The following is a 25,903-nucleotide window of genomic DNA, read 5'->3' as shown; positions in this document are numbered from 1 at the left end:
CCAACAGAGAACAAAAGAGGAAAGAACACAAAAAAACAAAAGAACACCAAATAGAACAGAACACAATAAACACAAAGGAACACCAAAGAGAACAAAACACCAAAACCAGAAAAGAACAGAAAAGAACACAATACAAAAAACAACAGAAAGCAAAAGAGAACAGAATACAAACACACAATAGAAAACAAAAGAGTAAAGAACACAAAAAACACAAAAGAACAGAAAGGGAAAAGAACACATCAGAACACAATAAACAGAAAAGAAAACAAAAGAGAATAGAACACAAAAAAAATCAAAAAAATACAACAGAGAAAAGAACACAATAAAACACAAAAGACCACCAAAGAGAATAGAACATCAAAACAGAAAAGAACAGAAAAGACAACACAATACAAAAAGCAACAGAAAGCAAAAGAGAACAGAATACGAAAACAGAATAAAAAACAAAAGAGAAAAGAACACAAAAAACACGAAAGAACACAAAAGAGAATAGAACACAATAAAACACAAAAGAACACCAAAGAACGGAATACAAAAGCAGAAAAGAACAGAAAAGACAACACAATATAAAAAACAATAGAAAGCAAAAGAGAACAGAATACAGAAACACAATAGAACGCAAAAGAGAAAAGAACACAAAATAACATAAAAGAACACCAAAGAGAATAGAACACAATGATTACAAGAGAACACAAAAGAGGAAGGAAAACAAAAGAGGAAAGAACACAAAAAACCACAAAAGAACACCAAAGGGAATAGAACACAAAAAAATACCGACAAAAGAACACAGAGGAGGAAGGAAAACAAAAGAGGAAAGAACAAAACAAGGAACAGAACACAAAAGACACAATGGAAACCAAAAGAGAACAGAACAAAACCGAACAAAAAAACAGAAAAGAACTCAAAAGAGGAAGGAAAAAAAAGTGGAAAGAACACAAAAGAGAACAGAATACAAAAAACCAACAGAGAACAAAAGAGGAAAGAACACAAAAAACCAAAAGAACACCAAATAGAACAGAACACAATAAACACAAAGGAACACCAAAGAGAACAGAACACCAAAACCAGAAAAGAACAGAAAAGAACACAATACAAAAAACGATAGAAAGCAAAAGAGAACAGAATACAAAGAGAATAGAACACAAAAAAAATCAAAAAAATACAACAGAGAAAAGAACACAATAAAACACAAAAGACCACCAAAGAGAATAGAACATCAAAACAGAAAAGAACAGAAAAGACAACACAATACAAAAAGCAACAGAAAGCAAAAGAGAACAGAATACGAAAACAGAATAGAAAACAAAAGAGAAAAGAACACAAAAAACACGAAAGAACACAAAAGAGAATAGAACACAATAAAACACAAAAGAACACAAGAGAATAGAACACAAAAGCAGAAAAGAACAGAAAAGACAACACAATACAAAAAACAACAGAAAGCAAAAGAGAACAGAATACGAAAAGAGAATAGAAAACAAAAGAGAAAATAACACAAAAAACACAAAAGAACACCAAAGAGAATAGAACACAAAACCAGAAAAGAACAGAAAAGACAACACAATACAAAAAACAATAGAAAGCAAAAGAGAACAGAATACAGAAACACAATAGAAAACAAAAGAGAAAAGAACACCAAAAGCACAAAAGAACACCAAAGAGAATAGAACACAAAACCAGAAAAGAACAGAAAAGACAACACAATACAAAAAACAATAGAAAGCAAAAGAGAACAGAATACAGAAACACAATAGAAAAAAAAAGGGAAAAGAACACAAAAAACACAAAAGAACACCAAAGAGAATAGAACACAATGATTACAAGAGAACACAAAAGAGGAAGGAAAACAAAAGAGGAAAGAACACAAAAAAACGACAAAAGAACACCAAAGAGAATAGAACACAAAAAAATACCGACAAAAGAACACAGAAGAGGAAGGAAAACAAAAGAGGAAAGAACACAACAAGGAACAGAACACAAAAGATACAATGGAAACCAAAAGAGAACAGAACAAAACCGAACAAAAAAACAGAAAAGAACTCAAAAGAAGAAGGAAAAAAAAGTGGAAAGAACACAACAAAGAACAGAACACAAAAGACACAATGGAAACCAAAAGAGAACAGAACAAAACTGAACAAAAAAACAGAAGAGAACTCAAAAGAGGAAGGAAAAAAAAGTGGAAAGAACACAAAAGGGAACAGAATACAAAAAACCAACAGAGAACAAAAGAGGAAAGAACACAAAAAAACAAAAGAACACCAAATAGAACAGAACACAATAAACACAAAGGAACACCAAAGAGAACAAAACACCAAAACCAGAAAAGAACAGAAAAGAACACAATACAAAAAACAACAGAAAGCAAAAGAGAACAGAATACAAACACACAATAGAAAACAAAAGAGTAAAGAACACAAAAAACACAAAAGAACAGAAAGGGAAAAGAACACATCAGAACACAATAAACAGAAAAGAAAACAAAAGAGAATAGAACACAAAAAAAATCAAAAAAATACAACAGAGAAAAGAACACAATAAAACACAAAAGACCACCAAAGAGAATAGAACATCAAAACAGAAAAGAACAGAAAAGACAACACAATACAAAAAGCAACAGAAAGCAAAAGAGAACAGAATACGAAAACAGAATAAAAAACAAAAGAGAAAAGAACACAAAAAACACGAAAGAACACAAAAGAGAATAGAACACAATAAAACACAAAAGAACACCAAAGAACGGAATACAAAAGCAGAAAAGAACAGAAAAGACAACACAATATAAAAAACAATAGTAAGCAAAAGAGAACAGAATACAGAAACACAATAGAACACAAAAGAGAAAAGAACACAAAATAACATAAAAGAACACCAAAGAGAATAGAACACAATGATTACAAGAGAACACAAAAGAGGAAGGAAAACAAAAGAGGAAAGAACACAAAAAACCACAAAAGAACACCAAAGGGAATAGAACACAAAAAAATACCGACAAAAGAACACAGAGGAGGAAGGAAAACAAAAGAGGAAAGAACAAAACAAGGAACAGAACACAAAAGACACAATGGAAACCAAAAGAGAACAGAACAAAACCGAACAAAAAAACAGAAAAGAACTCAAAAGAGGAAGGAAAAAAAAGTGGAAAGAACACAAAAGAGAACAGAATACAAAAAAACAACAGAGAACAAAAGAGGAAAGAACACAAAAAACCAAAAGAACACCAAATAGAACAGAACACAATAAACACAAAGGAACACCAAAGAGAACAGAACACCAAAACCAGAAAAGAACAGAAAAGAACACAATACAAAAAACGATAGAAAGCAAAAGAGAACAGAATACAAAGAGAATAGAACACAAAAAAAATCAAAAAAATACAACAGAGAAAAGAACACAATAAAACACAAAAGACCACCAAAGAGAATAGAACATCAAAACAGAAAAGAACAGAAAAGACAACACAATACAAAAAGCAACAGAAAGCAAAAGAGAACAGAATACGAAAACAGAATAGAAAACAAAAGAGAAAAGAACACAAAAAACACGAAAGAACACAAAAGAGAATAGAACACAATAAAACACAAAAGAACACAAGAGAATAGAACACAAAAGCAGAAAAGAACAGAAAAGACAACACAATACAAAAAACAACAGAAAGCAAAAGAGAACAGAATACGAAAAGAGAATAGAAAACAAAAGAGAAAATAACACAAAAAACACAAAAGAACACCAAAGAGAATAGAACACAAAACCAGAAAAGAACAGAAAAGACAACACAATACAAAAAACAATAGAAAGCAAAAGAGAACAGAATACAGAAACACAATAGAAAACAAAAGAGAAAAGAACACCAAAAGCACAAAAGAACACCAAAGAGAATAGAACACAAAACCAGAAAAGAACAGAAAAGACAACACAATACAAAAAACAATAGAAAGCAAAAGAGAACAGAATACAGAAACACAATAGAAAAAAAAAGGGAAAAGAACACAAAAAACACAAAAGAACACCAAAGAGAATAGAACACAATGATTACAAGAGAACACAAAAGAGGAAGGAAAACAAAAGAGGAAAGAACACAAAAAAACGACAAAAGAACACCAAAGAGAATAGAACACAAAAAAATACCGACAAAAGAACACAGAAGAGGAAGGAAAAGAGGAAAGAACACAACAAGGAACAGAACACAAAAGATACAATGGAAACCAAAAGAGAACAGAACAAAACCGAACAAAAAAACAGAAAAGAACTCAAAAGAAGAAGGAAAAAAAAGTGGAAAGAACACAACAAAGAACAGAACACAAAAGACACAATGGAAACCAAAAGAGAACAGAACAAAACTGAACAAAAAAACAGAAGAGAACTCAAAAGAGGAAGGAAAAAAAAGTGGAAAGAACACAAAAGGGAACAGAATACAAAAAACCAACAGAGAACAAAAGAGGAAAGAACACAAAAAAACAAAAGAACACCAAATAGAACAGAACACAATAAACACAAAGGAACACCAAAGAGAACAAAACACCAAAACCAGAAAAGAACAGAAAAGAACACAATACAAAAAACAACAGAAAGCAAAAGAGAACAGAATACAAACACACAATAGAAAACAAAAGAGTAAAGAACACAAAAAACACAAAAGAACAGAAAGGGAAAAGAACACATCAGAACACAATAAACAGAAAAGAAAACAAAAGAGAATAGAACACAAAAAAAATCAAAAAAATACAACAGAGAAAAGAACACAATAAAACACAAAAGACCACCAAAGAGAATAGAACATCAAAACAGAAAAGAACAGAAAAGACAACACAATACAAAAAGCAACAGAAAGCAAAAGAGAACAGAATACGAAAACAGAATAAAAAACAAAAGAGAAAAGAACACAAAAAACACGAAAGAACACAAAAGAGAATAGAACACAATAAAACACAAAAGAACACCAAAGAATGGAATACAAAAGCAGAAAAGAACAGAAAAGACAACACAATACAAAAAACAATAGAAAGCAAAAGAGAACAGAATACAGAAACACAATAGAACACAAAAGAGAAAAGAACACAAAAAACACAAAAGAACACCAAAGAGAATAGAACACAATGATTACAAGAGAACACAAAAGAGGAAGGAAAACAAAAGAGGAAAGAACACAAAAAAACGACAAAAGAACACCAAAGAGAATAGAACACAAAAAAATACCGACAAAAGAACACAGAAGAGGAAGGAAAACAAAAGAGGAAAGAACACAACAAGGAACAGAACACAAAAGATACAATGGAAACCAAAAGAGAACAGAACAAAACCGAACAAAAAAACAGAAAAGAACTCAAAAGAAGAAGGAAAAAAAAGTGGAAAGAACACAACAAAGAACAGAACACAAAAGACACAATGGAAACCAAAAGAGAACAGAACAAAACTGAACAAAAAAACAGAAGAGAACTCAAAAGAGGAAGGAAAAAAAAGTGGAAAGAACACAAAAGGGAACAGAATACAAAAAACCAACAGAGAACAAAAGAGGAAAGAACACAAAAAAACAAAAGAACACCAAATAGAACAGAACACAATAAACACAAAGGAACACCAAAGAGAACAAAACACCAAAACCAGAAAAGAACAGAAAAGAACACAATACAAAAAACAACAGAAAGCAAAAGAGAACAGAATACAAACACACAATAGAAAACAAAAGAGTAAAGAACACAAAAAACACAAAAGAACAGAAAGGGAAAAGAACACATCAGAACACAATAAACAGAAAAGAAAACAAAAGAGAATAGAACACAAAAAAAATCAAAAAAATACAACAGAGAAAAGAACACAATAAAACACAAAAGACCACCAAAGAGAATAGAACATCAAAACAGAAAAGAACAGAAAAGACAACACAATACAAAAAGCAACAGAAAGCAAAAGAGAACAGAATACGAAAACAGAATAAAAAACAAAAGAGAAAAGAACACAAAAAACACGAAAGAACACAAAAGAGCATAGAACACAATAAAACACAAAAGAACACCAAAGAACGGAATACAAAAGCAGAAAAGAACAGAAAAGACAACACAATATAAAAAACAATAGAAAGCAAAAGAGAACAGAATACAGAAACACAATAGAACACAAAAGAGAAAAGAACACAAAATAACATAAAAGAACACCAAAGAGAATAGAACACAATGATTACAAGAGAACACAAAAGAGGAAGGAAAACAAAAGAGGAAAGAACACAAAAAACCACAAAAGAACACCAAAGGGAATAGAACACAAAAAAATACCGACAAAAGAACACAGAAGAGGAAGGAAAACAAAAGAGGAAAGAACACAACAAGGAACAGAACACAAAAGATACAATGGAAACCAAAAGAGAACAGAACAAAACCGAACAAAAAAACAGAAAAGAACTCAAAAGAAGAAGGAAAAAAAAGTGGAAAGAACACAACAAAGAACAGAACACAAAAGACACAATGGAAACCAAAAGAGAACAGAACAAAACTGAACAAAAAAACAGAAGAGAACTCAAAAGAGGAAGGAAAAAAAAGTGGAAAGAACACAAAAGGGAACAGAATACAAAAAACCAACAGAGAACAAAAGAGGAAAGAACACAAAAAAACAAAAGAACACCAAATAGAACAGAACACAATAAACACAAAGGAACACCAAAGAGAACAAAACACCAAAACCAGAAAAGAACAGAAAAGAACACAATACAAAAAACAACAGAAAGCAAAAGAGAACAGAATACAAACACACAATAGAAAACAAAAGAGTAAAGAACACAAAAAACACAAAAGAACAGAAAGGGAAAAGAACACATCAGAACACAATAAACAGAAAAGAAAACAAAAGAGAATAGAACACAAAAAAAATCAAAAAAATACAACAGAGAAAAGAACACAATAAAACACAAAAGACCACCAAAGAGAATAGAACATCAAAACAGAAAAGAACAGAAAAGACAACACAATACAAAAAGCAACAGAAAGCAAAAGAGAACAGAATACGAAAACAGAATAAAAAACAAAAGAGAAAAGAACACAAAAAACACGAAAGAACACAAAAGAGAATAGAACACAATAAAACACAAAAGAACACCAAAGAATGGAATACAAAAGCAGAAAAGAACAGAAAAGACAACACAATACAAAAAACAATAGAAAGCAAAAGAGAACAGAATACAGAAACACAATAGAACACAAAAGAGAAAAGAACACAAAAAACACAAAAGAACACCAAAGAGAATAGAACACAATGATTACAAGAGAACACAAAAGAGGAAGGAAAACAAAAGAGGAAAGAACACAAAAAAACGACAAAAGAACACCAAAGAGAATAGAACACAAAAAAATACCGACAAAAGAACACAGAAGAGGAAGGAAAACAAAAGAGGAAAGAACACAACAAGGAACAGAACACAAAAGATACAATGGAAACCAAAAGAGAACAGAACAAAACCGAACAAAAAAACAGAAAAGAACTCAAAAGAAGAAGGAAAAAAAAGTGGAAAGAACACAACAAAGAACAGAACACAAAAGACACAATGGAAACCAAAAGAGAACAGAACAAAACTGAACAAAAAAACAGAAGAGAACTCAAAAGAGGAAGGAAAAAAAAGTGGAAAGAACACAAAAGGGAACAGAATACAAAAAACCAACAGAGAACAAAAGAGGAAAGAACACAAAAAAACAAAAGAACACCAAATAGAACAGAACACAATAAACACAAAGGAACACCAAAGAGAACAAAACACCAAAACCAGAAAAGAACAGAAAAGAACACAATACAAAAAACAACAGAAAGCAAAAGAGAACAGAATACAAACACACAATAGAAAACAAAAGAGTAAAGAACACAAAAAACACAAAAGAACAGAAAGGGAAAAGAACACATCAGAACACAATAAACAGAAAAGAAAACAAAAGAGAATAGAACACAAAAAAAATCAAAAAAATACAACAGAGAAAAGAACACAATAAAACACAAAAGACCACCAAAGAGAATAGAACATCAAAACAGAAAAGAACAGAAAAGACAACACAATACAAAAAGCAACAGAAAGCAAAAGAGAACAGAATACGAAAACAGAATAAAAAACAAAAGAGAAAAGAACACAAAAAACACGAAAGAACACAAAAGAGAATAGAACACAATAAAACACAAAAGAACACCAAAGAATGGAATACAAAAGCAGAAAAGAACAGAAAAGACAACACAATACAAAAAACAATAGAAAGCAAAAGAGAACAGAATACAGAAACACAATAGAACACAAAAGAGAAAAGAACACAAAAAACACAAAAGAACACCAAAGAGAATAGAACACAATGATTACAAGAGAACACAAAAGAGGAAGGAAAACAAAAGAGGAAAGAACACAAAAAAACGACAAAAGAACACCAAAGAGAATAGAACACAAAAAAATACCGACAAAAGAACACAGAAGAGGAAGGAAAACAAAAGAGGAAAGAACACAACAAGGAACAGAACACAAAAGATACAATGGAAACCAAAAGAGAACAGAACAAAACCGAACAAAAAAACAGAAAAGAACTCAAAAGAAGAAGGAAAAAAAAGTGGAAAGAACACAACAAAGAACAGAACACAAAAGACACAATGGAAACCAAAAGAGAACAGAACAAAACTGAACAAAAAAACAGAAGAGAACTCAAAAGAGGAAGGAAAAAAAAGTGGAAAGAACACAAAAGGGAACAGAATACAAAAAACCAACAGAGAACAAAAGAGGAAAGAACACAAAAAAACAAAAGAACACCAAATAGAACAGAACACAATAAACACAAAGGAACACCAAAGAGAACAAAACACCAAAACCAGAAAAGAACAGAAAAGAACACAATACAAAAAACAACAGAAAGCAAAAGAGAACAGAATACAAACACACAATAGAAAACAAAAGAGTAAAGAACACAAAAAACACAAAAGAACAGAAAGGGAAAAGAACACATCAGAACACAATAAACAGAAAAGAAAACAAAAGAGAATAGAACACAAAAAAAATCAAAAAAATACAACAGAGAAAAGAACACAATAAAACACAAAAGACCACCAAAGAGAATAGAACATCAAAACAGAAAAGAACAGAAAAGACAACACAATACAAAAAGCAACAGAAAGCAAAAGAGAACAGAATACGAAAACAGAATAAAAAACAAAAGAGAAAAGAACACAAAAAACACGAAAGAACACAAAAGAGCATAGAACACAATAAAACACAAAAGAACACCAAAGAACGGAATACAAAAGCAGAAAAGAACAGAAAAGACAACACAATATAAAAAACAATAGAAAGCAAAAGAGAACAGAATACAGAAACACAATAGAACACAAAAGAGAAAAGAACACAAAATAACATAAAAGAACACCAAAGAGAATAGAACACAATGATTACAAGAGAACACAAAAGAGGAAGGAAAACAAAAGAGGAAAGAACACAAAAAACCACAAAAGAACACCAAAGGGAATAGAACACAAAAAAATACCGACAAAAGAACACAGAAGAGGAAGGAAAACAAAAGAGGAAAGAACACAACAAGGAACAGAACACAAAAGGTACAATGGAAACCAAAAGAGAACAGAACAAAACCGAACAAAAAAACAGAAAAGAACTCAAAAGAAGAAGGAAAAAAAAGTGGAAAGAACACAACAAAGAACAGAACACAAAAGACACAATGGAAACCAAAAGAGAACAGAACAAAACTGAACAAAAAAACAGAAGAGAACTCAAAAGAGGAAGGAAAAAAAAGTGGAAAGAACACAAAAGGGAACAGAATACAAAAAACCAACAGAGAACAAAAGAGGAAAGAACACAAAAAAACAAAAGAACACCAAATAGAACAGAACACAATAAACACAAAGGAACACCAAAGAGAACAAAACACCAAAACCAGAAAAGAACAGAAAAGAACACAATACAAAAAACAACAGAAAGCAAAAGAGAACAGAATACAAACACACAATAGAAAACAAAAGAGTAAAGAACACAAAAAACACAAAAGAACAGAAAGGGAAAAGAACACATCAGAACACAATAAACAGAAAAGAAAACAAAAGAGAATAGAACACAAAAAAAATCAAAAAAATACAACAGAGAAAAGAACACAATAAAACACAAAAGACCACCAAAGAGAATAGAACATCAAAACAGAAAAGAACAGAAAAGACAACACAATACAAAAAGCAACAGAAAGCAAAAGAGAACAGAATACGAAAACAGAATAAAAAACAAAAGAGAAAAGAACACAAAAAACACGAAAGAACACAAAAGAGAATAGAACACAATAAAACACAAAAGAACACCAAAGAATGGAATACAAAAGCAGAAAAGAACAGAAAAGACAACACAATACAAAAAACAATAGAAAGCAAAAGAGAACAGAATACAGAAACACAATAGAACACAAAAGAGAAAAGAACACAAAAAACACAAAAGAACACCAAAGAGAATAGAACACAATGATTACAAGAGAACACAAAAGAGGAAGGAAAACAAAAGAGGAAAGAACACAAAAAAACGACAAAAGAACACCAAAGAGAATAGAACACAAAAAAATACCGACAAAAGAACACAGAAGAGGAAGGAAAACAAAAGAGGAAAGAACACAACAAGGAACAGAACACAAAAGATACAATGGAAACCAAAAGAGAACAGAACAAAACCGAACAAAAAAACAGAAAAGAACTCAAAAGAAGAAGGAAAAAAAAGTGGAAAGAACACAACAAAGAACAGAACACAAAAGACACAATGGAAACCAAAAGAGAACAGAACAAAACTGAACAAAAAAACAGAAGAGAACTCAAAAGAGGAAGGAAAAAAAAGTGGAAAGAACACAAAAGGGAACAGAATACAAAAAACCAACAGAGAACAAAAGAGGAAAGAACACAAAAAAACAAAAGAACACCAAATAGAACAGAACACAATAAACACAAAGGAACACCAAAGAGAACAAAACACCAAAACCAGAAAAGAACAGAAAAGAACACAATACAAAAAACAACAGAAAGCAAAAGAGAACAGAATACAAACACACAATAGAAAACAAAAGAGTAAAGAACACAAAAAACACAAAAGAACAGAAAGGGAAAAGAACACATCAGAACACAATAAACAGAAAAGAAAACAAAAGAGAATAGAACACAAAAAAAATCAAAAAAATACAACAGAGAAAAGAACACAATAAAACACAAAAGACCACCAAAGAGAATAGAACATCAAAACAGAAAAGAACAGAAAAGACAACACAATACAAAAAGCAACAGAAAGCAAAAGAGAACAGAATACGAAAACAGAATAAAAAACAAAAGAGAAAAGAACACAAAAAACACGAAAGAACACAAAAGAGCATAGAACACAATAAAACACAAAAGAACACCAAAGAACGGAATACAAAAGCAGAAAAGAACAGAAAAGACAACACAATATAAAAAACAATAGAAAGCAAAAGAGAACAGAATACAGAAACACAATAGAACACAAAAGAGAAAAGAACACAAAATAACACAAAAGAACACCAAAGAGAATAGAACACAATGATTACAAGAGAACACAAAAGAGGAAGGAAAACAAAAGAGGAAAGAACACAAAAAACCACAAAAGAACACCAAAGGGAATAGAACACAAAAAAATACCGACAAAAGAACACAGAAGAGGAAGGAAAACAAAAGAGGAAAGAACACAACAAGGAACAGAACACAAAAGATACAATGGAAACCAAAAGAGAACAGAACAAAACCGAACAAAAAAACAGAAAAGAACTCAAAAGAAGAAGGAAAAAAAAGTGGAAAGAACACAACAAAGAACAGAACACAAAAGACACAATGGAAACCAAAAGAGAACAGAACAAAACTGAACAAAAAAACAGAAGAGAACTCAAAAGAGGAAGGAAAAAAAAGTGGAAAGAACACAAAAGGGAACAGAATACAAAAAACCAACAGAGAACAAAAGAGGAAAGAACACAAAAAAACAAAAGAACACCAAATAGAACAGAACACAATAAACACAAAGGAACACCAAAGAGAACAAAACACCAAAACCAGAAAAGAACAGAAAAGAACACAATACAAAAAACAACAGAAAGCAAAAGAGAACAGAATACAAACACACAATAGAAAACAAAAGAGTAAAGAACACAAAAAACACAAAAGAACAGAAAGGGAAAAGAACACATCAGAACACAATAAACAGAAAAGAAAACAAAAGAGAATAGAACACAAAAAAAATCAAAAAAATACAACAGAGAAAAGAACACAATAAAACACAAAAGACCACCAAAGAGAATAGAACATCAAAACAGAAAAGAACAGAAAAGACAACACAATACAAAAAGCAACAGAAAGCAAAAGAGAACAGAATACGAAAACAGAATAAAAAACAAAAGAGAAAAGAACACAAAAAACACGAAAGAACACAAAAGAGCATAGAACACAATAAAACACAAAAGAACACCAAAGAACGGAATACAAAAGCAGAAAAGAACAGAAAAGACAACACAATATAAAAAACAATAGAAAGCAAAAGAGAACAGAATACAGAAACACAATAGAACACAAAAGAGAAAAGAACACAAAATAACACAAAAGAACACCAAAGAGAATAGAACACAATGATTACAAGAGAACACAAAAGAGGAAGGAAAACAAAAGAGGAAAGAACACAAAAAACCACAAAAGAACACCAAAGGGAATAGAACACAAAAAAATACCGACAAAAGAACACAGAAGAGGAAGGAAAACAAAAGAGGAAAGAACACAACAAGGAACAGAACACAAAAGATACAATGGAAACCAAAAGAGAACAGAACAAAACCGAACAAAAAAACAGAAAAGAACTCAAAAGAAGAAGGAAAAAAAAGTGGAAAGAACACAACAAAGAACAGAACACAAAAGACACAATGGAAACCAAAAGAGAACAGAACAAAACTGAACAAAAAAACAGAAGAGAACTCAAAAGAGGAAGGAAAAAAAAGTGGAAAGAACACAAAAGGGAACAGAATACAAAAAACCAACAGAGAACAAAAGAGGAAAGAACACAAAAAAACAAAAGAACACCAAATAGAACAGAACACAATAAACACAAAGGAACACCAAAGAGAACAAAACACCAAAACCAGAAAAGAACAGAAAAGAACACAATACAAAAAACAACAGAAAGCAAAAGAGAACAGAATACAAACACACAATAGAAAACAAAAGAGTAAAGAACACAAAAAACACAAAAGAACAGAAAGGGAAAAGAACACATCAGAACACAATAAACAGAAAAGAAAACAAAAGAGAATAGAACACAAAAAAAATCAAAAAAATACAACAGAGAAAAGAACACAATAAAACACAAAAGACCACCAAAGAGAATAGAACATCAAAACAGAAAAGAACAGAAAAGACAACACAATACAAAAAGCAACAGAAAGCAAAAGAGAACAGAATACGAAAACAGAATAAAAAACAAAAGAGAAAAGAACACAAAAAACACGAAAGAACACAAAAGAGAATAGAACACAATAAAACACAAAAGAACACCAAAGAACGGAATACAAAAGCAGAAAAGAACAGAAAAGACAACACAATACAAAAAACAATAGAAAGCAAAAGAGAACAGAATACAGAAACACAATAGAACACAAAAGAGAAAAGAACACAAAAAACACAAAAGAACACCAAAGAGAATAGAACACAATGATTACAAGAGAACACAAAAGAGGAAGGAAAACAAAAGAGGAAAGAACACAAAAAAACGACAAAAGAACACCAAAGAGAATAGAACACAAAAAAATACCGACAAAAGAACACAGAAGAGGAAGGAAAACAAAAGAGGAAAGAACACAACAAGGAACAGAACACAAAAGATACAATGGAAACCAAAAGAGAACAGAACAAAACCGAACAAAAAAACAGAAAAGAACTCAAAAGAAGAAGGAAAAAAAAGTGGAAAGAACACAACAAAGAACAGAACACAAAAGACACAATGGAAACCAAAAGAGAACAGAACAAAACTGAACAAAAAAACAGAAGAGAACTCAAAAGAGGAAGGAAAAAAAAGTGGAAAGAACACAAAAGGGAACAGAATACAAAAAACCAACAGAGAACAAAAGAGGAAAGAACACAAAAAAACAAAAGAACACCAAATAGAACAGAACACAATAAACACAAAGGAACACCAAAGAGAACAAAACACCAAAACCAGAAAAGAACAGAAAAGAACACAATACAAAAAACAACAGAAAGCAAAAGAGAACAGAATACAAACACACAATAGAAAACAAAAGAGTAAAGAACACAAAAAACACAAAAGAACAGAAAGGGAAAAGAACACATCAGAACACAATAAACAGAAAAGAAAACAAAAGAGAATAGAACACAAAAAAAATCAAAAAAATACAACAGAGAAAAGAACACAATAAAACACAAAAGACCACCAAAGAGAATAGAACATCAAAACAGAAAAGAACAGAAAAGACAACACAATACAAAAAGCAACAGAAAGCAAAAGAGAACAGAATACGAAAACAGAATAAAAAACAAAAGAGAAAAGAACACAAAAAACACGAAAGAACACAAAAGAGAATAGAACACAATAAAACACAAAAGAACACCAAAGAACGGAATACAAAAGCAGAAAAGAACAGAAAAGACAACACAATACAAAAAACAATAGAAAGCAAAAGAGAACAGAATACAGAAACACAATAGAACACAAAAGAGAAAAGAACACAAAAAACACAAAAGAACACCAAAGAGAATAGAACACAATGATTACAAGAGAACACAAAAGAGGAAGGAAAACAAAAGAGGAAAGAACACAAAAAAACGACAAAAGAACACCAAAGAGAATAGAACACAAAAAAATACCGACAAAAGAACACAGAAGAGGAAGGAAAACAAAAGAGGAAAGAACACAACAAGGAACAGAACACAAAAGATACAATGGAAACCAAAAGAGAACAGAACAAAACCGAACAAAAAAACAGAAAAGAACTCAAAAGAAGAAGGAAAAAAAAGTGGAAAGAACACAACAAAGAACAGAACACAAAAGACACAATGGAAACCAAAAGAGAACAGAACAAAACTGAACAAAAAAACAGAAGAGAACTCAAAAGAGGAAGGAAAAAAAAGTGGAAAGAACACAAAAGGGAACAGAATACAAAAAACCAACAGAGAACAAAAGAGGAAAGAACACAAAAAAACAAAAGAACACCAAATAGAACAGAACACAATAAACACAAAGGAACACCAAAGAGAACAAAACACCAAAACCAGAAAAGAACAGAAAAGAACACAATACAAAAAACAACAGAAAGCAAAAGAGAACAGAATACAAACACACAATAGAAAACAAAAGAGTAAAGAACACAAAAAACACAAAAGAACAGAAAGGGAAAAGAACACATCAGAACACAATAAACAGAAAAGAAAACAAAAGAGAATAGAACACAAAAAAAATCAAAAAAATACAACAGAGAAAAGAACACAATAAAACACAAAAGACCACCAAAGAGAATAGAACATCAAAACAGAAAAGAACAGAAAAGACAACACAATACAAAAAGCAACAGAAAGCAAAAGAGAACAGAATACGAAAACAGAATAAAAAACAAAAGAGAAAAGAACACAAAAAACACGAAAGAACACAAAAGAGCATAGAACACAATAAAACACAAAAGAACACCAAAGAACGGAATACAAAAGCAGAAAAGAACAGAAAAGACAACACAATATAAAAAACAATAGAAAGCAAAAGAGAACAGAATACAGAAACACAATAGAACACAAAAGAGAAAAGAACACAAAATAACATAAAAGAACACCAAAGAGAATAGAACACAATGATTACAAGAGAACACAAAAGAGGAAGGAAAACAAAAGAGGAAAGAACACAAAAAACCACAAAAGAACACCAAAGGGAATAGAACACAAAAAAATACCGACAAAAGAACACAGAGGAGGAAGGAAAACAAAAGAGGAAAGAACAAAACAAGGAACAGAACACAAAAGACACAATGGAAACCAAAAGAGAACAGAACAAAACCGAACAAAAAAACAGAAAAGAACTCAAAAGAGGAAGGAAAAAAAAGTGGAAAGAACACAAAAGAGAACAGAATACAAAAAACCAACAGAGAACAAAAGAGGAAAGAACACAAAAAACCAAAAGAACACCAAATAGAACAGAACACAATAAACACAAAGGAACACCAAAGAGAACAGAACACCAAAACCAGAAAAGAACAGAAAAGAACACAATACAAAAAACGATAGAAAGCAAAAGAGAACAGAATACAAAGAGAATAGAACACAAAAAAAATCAAAAAAATACAACAGAGAAAAGAACACAATAAAACACAAAAGACCACCAAAGAGAATAGAACATCAAAACAGAAAAGAACAGAAAAGACAACACAATACAAAAAGCAACAGAAAGCAAAAGAGAACAGAATACGAAAACAGAATAAAAAACAAAAGAGAAAAGAACACAAAAAACACAAAAGAACACAACAGAGAAGAGAACACAATAAAACACAAAAGAACACAAGAGAATAGAACACAAAAGCAGAAAAGAACAGAAAAGACAACACAATACAAAAAACAACAGAAAGCAAAAGAGAACAGAATACAGAAACACAATAGAAAACAAAAGAGAAAAGAACACCAAAAGCACAAAAGAACACCAAAGAGAATAGAACACAAAACCAGAAAAGAACAGAAAAGACAACACAATACAAAAAACAATAGAAAGCAAAAGAGAACAGAATACAGAAACACAATAGAAAAAAAAAGGGAAAAGAACACAAAAAACACAAAAGAACACCAAAGAGAATAGAACACAATGATTACAAGAGAACACAAAAGAGGAAGGAAAACAAAAAAGGAAAGAACACAAAAAAACGACAAAAGAACACCAAAGAGAATAGAACACAAAAAAATACCGACAAAAGAACACAGAAGAGGAAGGAAAAGAGGAAAGAACACAACAAGGAACAGAACACAAAAGATACAATGGAAACCAAAAGAGAACAGAACAAAACCGAACAAAAAAACAGAAAAGAACTCAAAAGAAGAAGGAAAAAAAAGTGGAAAGAACACAACAAAGAACAGAACACAAAAGACACAATGGAAACCAAAAGAGAACAGAACAAAACTGAACAAAAAAACAGAAGAGAACTCAAAAGAGGAAGGAAAAAAAAGTGGAAAGAACACAAAAGGGAACAGAATACAAAAAACCAACAGAGAACAAAAGAGGAAAGAACACAAAAAAACAAAAGAACACCAAATAGAACAGAACACAATAAACACAAAGGAACACCAAAGAGAACAAAACACCAAAACCAGAAAAGAACAGAAAAGAACACAATACAAAAAACAACAGAAAGCAAAAGAGAACAGAATACAAACACACAATAGAAAACAAAAGAGTAAAGAACACAAAAAACACAAAAGAACAGAAAGGGAAAAGAACACATCAGAACACAATAAACAGAAAAGAAAACAAAAGAGAATAGAACACAAAAAAAATCAAAAAAATACAACAGAGAAAAGAACACAATAAAACACAAAAGACCACCAAAGAGAATAGAACATCAAAACAGAAAAGAACAGAAAAGACAACACAATACAAAAAGCAACAGAAAGCAAAAGAGAACAGAATACGAAAACAGAATAAAAAACAAAAGAGAAAAGAACACAAAAAACACGAAAGAACACAAAAGAGAATAGAACACAATAAAACACAAAAGAACACCAAAGAATGGAATACAAAAGCAGAAAAGAACAGAAAAGACAACACAATACAAAAAACAATAGAAAGCAAAAGAGAACAGAATACAGAAACACAATAGAACACAAAAGAGAAAAGAACACAAAAAACACAAAAGAACACCAAAGAGAATAGAACACAATGATTACAAGAGAACACAAAAGAGGAAGGAAAACAAAAGAGGAAAGAACACAAAAAAACGACAAAAGAACACCAAAGAGAATAGAACACAAAAAAATACCGACAAAAGAACACAGAAGAGGAAGGAAAACAAAAGAGGAAAGAACACAACAAGGAACAGAACACAAAAGATACAATGGAAACCAAAAGAGAACAGAACAAAACCGAACAAAAAAACAGAAAAGAACTCAAAAGAAGAAGGAAAAAAAAGTGGAAAGAACACAACAAAGAACAGAACACAAAAGACACAATGGAAACCAAAAGAGAACAGAACAAAACTGAACAAAAAAACAGAAGAGAACTCAAAAGAGGAAGGAAAAAAAAGTGGAAAGAACACAAAAGGGAACAGAATACAAAAAACCAACAGAGAACAAAAGAGGAAAGAACACAAAAAAACAAAAGAACACCAAATAGAACAGAACACAATAAACACAAAGGAACACCAAAGAGAACAAAACACCAAAACCAGAAAAGAACAGAAAAGAACACAATACAAAAAACAACAGAAAGCAAAAGAGAACAGAATACAAACACACAATAGAAAACAAAAGAGTAAAGAACACAAAAAACACAAAAGAACAGAAAGGGAAAAGAACACATCAGAACACAATAAACAGAAAAGAAAACAAAAGAGAATAGAACACAAAAAAAATCAAAAAAATACAACAGAGAAAAGAACACAATAAAACACAAAAGACCACCAAAGAGAATAGAACATCAAAACAGAAAAGAACAGAAAAGACAACACAATACAAAAAGCAACAGAAAGCAAAAGAGAACAGAATACGAAAACAGAATAAAAAACAAAAGAGAAAAGAACACAAAAAACACGAAAGAACACAAAAGAGCATAGAACACAATAAAACACAAAAGAACACCAAAGAACGGAATACAAAAGCAGAAAAGAACAGAAAAGACAACACAATATAAAAAACAATAGAAAGCAAAAGAGAACAGAATACAGAAACACAATAGAACACAAAAGAGAAAAGAACACAAAATAACATAAAAGAACACCAAAGAGAATAGAACACAATGATTACAAGAGAACACAAAAGAGGAAGGAAAACAAAAGAGGAAAGAACACAAAAAACCACAAAAGAACACCAAAGGGAATAGAACACAAAAAAATACCGACAAAAGAACACAGAGGAGGAAGGAAAACAAAAGAGGAAAGAACAAAACAAGGAACAGAACACAAAAGACACAATGGAAACCAAAAGAGAACAGAACAAAACCGAACAAAAAAACAGAAAAGAACTCAAAAGAGGAAGGAAAAAAAAGTGGAAAGAACACAAAAGAGAACAGAATACAAAAAAACAACAGAGAACAAAAGAGGAAAGAACACAAAAAACCAAAAGAACACCAAATAGAACAGAACACAATAAACACAAAGGAACACCAAAGAGAACAGAACACCAAAACCAGAAAAGAACAGAAAAGAACACAATACAAAAAACGATAGAAAGCAAAAGAGAACAGAATACAAAGAGAATAGAACACAAAAAAAATCAAAAAAATACAACAGAGAAAAGAACACAATAAAACACAAAAGACCACCAAAGAGAATAGAACATCAAAACAGAAAAGAACAGAAAAGACAACACAATACAAAAAGCAACAGAAAGCAAAAGAGAACAGAATACGAAAACAGAATAAAAAACAAAAGAGAAAAGAACACAAAAAACACAAAAGAACACAACAGAGAAGAGAACACAATAAAACACAAAAGAACACAAGAGAATAGAACACAAAAGCAGAAAAGAACAGAAAAGACAACACAATACAAAAAACAACAGAAAGCAAAAGAGAACAGAATACAGAAACACAATAGAAAACAAAAGAGAAAAGAACACCAAAAGCACAAAAGAACACCAAAGAGAATAGAACACAAAACCAGAAAAGAACAGAAAAGACAACACAATACAAAAAACAATAGAAAGCAAAAGAGAACAGAATACAGAAACACAATAGAAAAAAAAAGGGAAAAGAACACAAAAAACACAAAAGAACACCAAAGAGAATAGAACACAATGATTACAAGAGAACACAAAAGAGGAAGGAAAACAAAAAAGGAAAGAACACAAAAAAACGACAAAAGAACACCAAAGAGAATAGAACACAAAAAAATACCGACAAAAGAACACAGAAGAGGAAGGAAAAGAGGAAAGAACACAACAAGGAACAGAACACAAAAGATACAATGGAAACCAAAAGAGAACAGAACAAAACCGAACAAAAAAACAGAAAAGAACTCAAAAGAAGAAGGAAAAAAAAGTGGAAAGAACACAACAAAGAACAGAACACAAAAGACACAATGGAAACCAAAAGAGAACAGAACAAAACTGAACAAAAAAACAGAAGAGAACTCAAAAGAGGAAGGAAAAAAAAGTGGAAAGAACACAAAAGGGAACAGAATACAAAAAACCAACAGAGAACAAAAGAGGAAAGAACACAAAAAAACAAAAGAACACCAAATAGAACAGAACACAATAAACACAAAGGAACACCAAAGAGAACAAAACACCAAAACCAGAAAAGAACAGAAAAGAACACAATACAAAAAACAACAGAAAGCAAAAGAGAACAGAATACAAACACACAATAGAAAACAAAAGAGTAAAGAACACAAAAAACACAAAAGAACAGAAAGGGAAAAGAACACATCAGAACACAATAAACAGAAAAGAAAACAAAAGAGAATAGAACACAAAAAAAATCAAAAAAATACAACAGAGAAAAGAACACAATAAAACACAAAAGACCACCAAAGAGAATAGAACATCAAAACAGAAAAGAACAGAAAAGACAACACAATACAAAAAGCAACAGAAAGCAAAAGAGAACAGAATACGAAAACAGAATAAAAAACAAAAGAGAAAAGAACACAAAAAACACGAAAGAACACAAAAGAGAATAGAACACAATAAAACACAAAAGAACACCAAAGAATGGAATACAAAAGCAGAAAAGAACAGAAAAGACAACACAATACAAAAAACAATAGAAAGCAAAAGAGAACAGAATACAGAAACACAATAGAACACAAAAGAGAAAAGAACACAAAAAACACAAAAGAACACCAAAGAGAATAGAACACAATGATTACAAGAGAACACAAAAGAGGAAGGAAAACAAAAGAGGAAAGAACACAAAAAAACGACAAAAGAACACCAAAGAGAATAGAACACAAAAAAATACCGACAAAAGAACACAGAAGAGGAAGGAAAACAAAAGAGGAAAGAACACAACAAGGAACAGAACACAAAAGATACAATGGAAACCAAAAGAGAACAGAACAAAACCGAACAAAAAAACAGAAAAGAACTCAAAAGAAGAAGGAAAAAAAAGTGGAAAGAACACAACAAAGAACAGAACACAAAAGACACAATGGAAACCAAAAGAGAACAGAACAAAACTGAACAAAAAAACAGAAGAGAACTCAAAAGAGGAAGGAAAAAAAAGTGGAAAGAACACAAAAGGGAACAGAATACAAAAAACCAACAGAGAACAAAAGAGGAAAGAACACAAAAAAACAAAAGAACACCAAATAGAACAGAACACAATAAACACAAAGGAACACCAAAGAGAACAAAACACCAAAACCAGAAAAGAACAGAAAAGAACACAATACAAAAAACAACAGAAAGCAAAAGAGAACAGAATACAAACACACAATAGAAAACAAAAGAGTAAAGAACACAAAAAACACAAAAGAACAGAAAGGGAAAAGAACACATCAGAACACAATAAACAGAAAAGAAAACAAAAGAGAATAGAACACAAAAAAAATCAAAAAAATACAACAGAGAAAAGAACACAATAAAACACAAAAGACCACCAAAGAGAATAGAACATCAAAACAGAAAAGAACAGAAAAGACAACACAATACAAAAAGCAACAGAAAGCAAAAGAGAACAGAATACGAAAACAGAATAAAAAACAAAAGAGAAAAGAACACAAAAAACACGAAAGAACACAAAAGAGCATAGAACACAATAAAACACAAAAGAACACCAAAGAACGGAATACAAAAGCAGAAAAGAACAGAAAAGACAACACAATATAAAAAACAATAGAAAGCAAAAGAGAACAGAATACAGAAACACAATAGAACACAAAAGAGAAAAGAACACAAAATAACATAAAAGAACACCAAAGAGAATAGAACACAATGATTACAAGAGAACACAAAAGAGGAAGGAAAACAAAAGAGGAAAGAACACAAAAAACCACAAAAGAACACCAAAGGGAATAGAACACAAAAAAATACCGACAAAAGAACACAGAGGAGGAAGGAAAACAAAAGAGGAAAGAACAAAACAAGGAACAGAACACAAAAGACACAATGGAAACCAAAAGAGAACAGAACAAAACCGAACAAAAAAACAGAAAAGAACTCAAAAGAGGAAGGAAAAAAAAGTGGAAAGAACACAAAAGAGAACAGAATACAAAAAACCAACAGAGAACAAAAGAGGAAAGAACACAAAAAACCAAAAGAACACCAAATAGAACAGAACACAATAAACACAAAGGAACACCAAAGAGAACAGAACACCAAAACCAGAAAAGAACAGAAAAGAACACAATACAAAAAACGATAGAAAGCAAAAGAGAACAGAATACAAAGAGAATAGAACACAAAAAAAATCAAAAAAATACAACAGAGAAAAGAACACAATAAAACACAAAAGACCACCAAAGAGAATAGAACATCAAAACAGAAAAGAACAGAAAAGACAACACAATACAAAAAGCAACAGAAAGCAAAAGAGAACAGAATACGAAAACAGAATAAAAAACAAAAGAGAAAAGAACACAAAAAACACAAAAGAACACAACAGAGAAGAGAACACAATAAAACACAAAAGAACACAAGAGAATAGAACACAAAAGCAGAAAAGAACAGAAAAGACAACACAATACAAAAAACAACAGAAAGCAAAAGAGAACAGAATACAGAAACACAATAGAACACAAAAGAGAAAAGAACACAAAAAACACAAAAGAACACCAAAGAGAATAGAACACAATGATTACAAGAGAACACAAAAGAGGAAGGAAAACAAAAGAGGAAAGAACACAAAAAAACGACAAAAGAACACCAAAGAGAATAGAACACAAAAAAATACCGACAAAAGAACACAGAAGAGGAAGGAAAACAAAAGAGGAAAGAACACAACAAGGAACAGAACACAAAAGATACAATGGAAACCAAAAGAGAACAGAACAAAACCGAACAAAAAAACAGAAAAGAACTCAAAAGAAGAAGGAAAAAAAAGTGGAAAGAACACAACAAAGAACAGAACACAAAAGACACAATGGAAACCAAAAGAGAACAGAACAAAACTGAACAAAAAAACAGAAGAGAACTCAAAAGAGGAAGGAAAAAAAAGTGGAAAGAACACAAAAGGGAACAGAATACAAAAAACCAACAGAGAACAAAAGAGGAAAGAACACAAAAAAACAAAAGAACACCAAATAGAACAGAACACAATAAACACAAAGGAACACCAAAGAGAACAAAACACCAAAACCAGAAAAGAACAGAAAAGAACACAATACAAAAAACAACAGAAAGCAAAAGAGAACAGAATACAAACACACAATAGAAAACAAAAGAGTAAAGAACACAAAAAACACAAAAGAACAGAAAGGGAAAAGAACACATCAGAACACAATAAACAGAAAAGAAAACAAAAGAGAATAGAACACAAAAAAAATCAAAAAAATACAACAGAGAAAAGAACACAATAAAACACAAAAGACCACCAAAGAGAATAGAACATCAAAACAGAAAAGAACAGAAAAGACAACACAATACAAAAAGCAACAGAAAGCAAAAGAGAACAGAATACGAAAACAGAATAAAAAACAAAAGAGAAAAGAACACAAAAAACACGAAAGAACACAAAAGAGCATAGAACACAATAAAACACAAAAGAACACCAAAGAACGGAATACAAAAGCAGAAAAGAACAGAAAAGACAACACAATATAAAAAACAATAGAAAGCAAAAGAGAACAGAATACAGAAACACAATAGAACACAAAAGAGAAAAGAACACAAAATAACATAAAAGAACACCAAAGAGAATAGAACACAATGATTACAAGAGAACACAAAAGAGGAAGGAAAACAAAAGAGGAAAGAACACAAAAAACCACAAAAGAACACCAAAGGGAATAGAACACAAAAAAATACCGACAAAAGAACACAGAGGAGGAAGGAAAACAAAAGAGGAAAGAACAAAACAAGGAACAGAACACAAAAGACACAATGGAAACCAAAAGAGAACAGAACAAAACCGAACAAAAAAACAGAAAAGAACTCAAAAGAGGAAGGAAAAAAAAGTGGAAAGAACACAAAAGAGAACAGAATACAAAAAAACAACAGAGAACAAAAGAGGAAAGAACACAAAAAACCAAAAGAACACCAAATAGAACAGAACACAATAAACACAAAGGAACACCAAAGAGAACAGAACACCAAAACCAGAAAAGAACAGAAAAGAACACAATACAAAAAACGATAGAAAGCAAAAGAGAACAGAATACAAAGAGAATAGAACACAAAAAAAATCAAAAAAATACAACAGAGAAAAGAACACAATAAAACACAAAAGACCACCAAAGAGAATAGAACATCAAAACAGAAAAGAACAGAAAAGACAACACAATACAAAAAGCAACAGAAAGCAAAAGAGAACAGAATACGAAAACAGAATAAAAAACAAAAGAGAAAAGAACACAAAAAACACAAAAGAACACAACAGAGAAGAGAACACAATAAAACACAAAAGAACACAAGAGAATAGAACACAAAAGCAGAAAAGAACAGAAAAGACAACACAATACAAAAAACAACAGAAAGCAAAAGAGAACAGAATACAGAAACACAATAGAAAACAAAAGAGAAAAGAACACCAAAAGCACAAAAGAACACCAAAGAGAATAGAACACAAAACCAGAAAAGAACAGAAAAGACAACACAATACAAAAAACAATAGAAAGCAAAAGAGAACAGAATACAGAAACACAATAGAAAAAAAAAGGGAAAAGAACACAAAAAACACAAAAGAACACCAAAGAGAATAGAACACAATGATTACAAGAGAACACAAAAGAGGAAGGAAAACAAAAAAGGAAAGAACACAAAAAAACGACAAAAGAACACCAAAGAGAATAGAACACAAAAAAATACCGACAAAAGAACACAGAAGAGGAAGGAAAAGAGGAAAGAACACAACAAGGAACAGAACACAAAAGATACAATGGAAACCAAAAGAGAACAGAACAAAACCGAACAAAAAAACAGAAAAGAACTCAAAAGAAGAAGGAAAAAAAAGTGGAAAGAACACAACAAAGAACAGAACACAAAAGACACAATGGAAACCAAAAGAGAACAGAACAAAACTGAACAAAAAAACAGAAGAGAACTCAAAAGAGGAAGGAAAAAAAAGTGGAAAGAACACAAAAGGGAACAGAATACAAAAAACCAACAGAGAACAAAAGAGGAAAGAACACAAAAAAACAAAAGAACACCAAATAGAACAGAACACAATAAACACAAAGGAACACCAAAGAGAACAAAACACCAAAACCAGAAAAGAACAGAAAAGAACACAATACAAAAAACAACAGAAAGCAAAAGAGAACAGAATACAAACACACAATAGAAAACAAAAGAGTAAAGAACACAAAAAACACAAAAGAACAGAAAGGGAAAAGAACACATCAGAACACAATAAACAGAAAAGAAAACAAAAGAGAATAGAACACAAAAAAAATCAAAAAAATACAACAGAGAAAAGAACACAATAAAACACAAAAGACCACCAAAGAGAATAGAACATCAAAACAGAAAAGAACAGAAAAGACAACACAATACAAAAAGCAACAGAAAGCAAAAGAGAACAGAATACGAAAACAGAATAAAAAACAAAAGAGAAAAGAACACAAAAAACACGAAA

The sequence above is a fragment of the Rhea pennata genome, chromosome 1, assembly GCF_028389875.1.
Source record: "Rhea pennata isolate bPtePen1 chromosome 1, bPtePen1.pri, whole genome shotgun sequence".
Classification (NCBI taxonomy): Eukaryota; Metazoa; Chordata; class Aves; order Rheiformes; family Rheidae; genus Rhea; species Rhea pennata.
Note: the sequence above shows the minus strand (reverse complement) of the source record.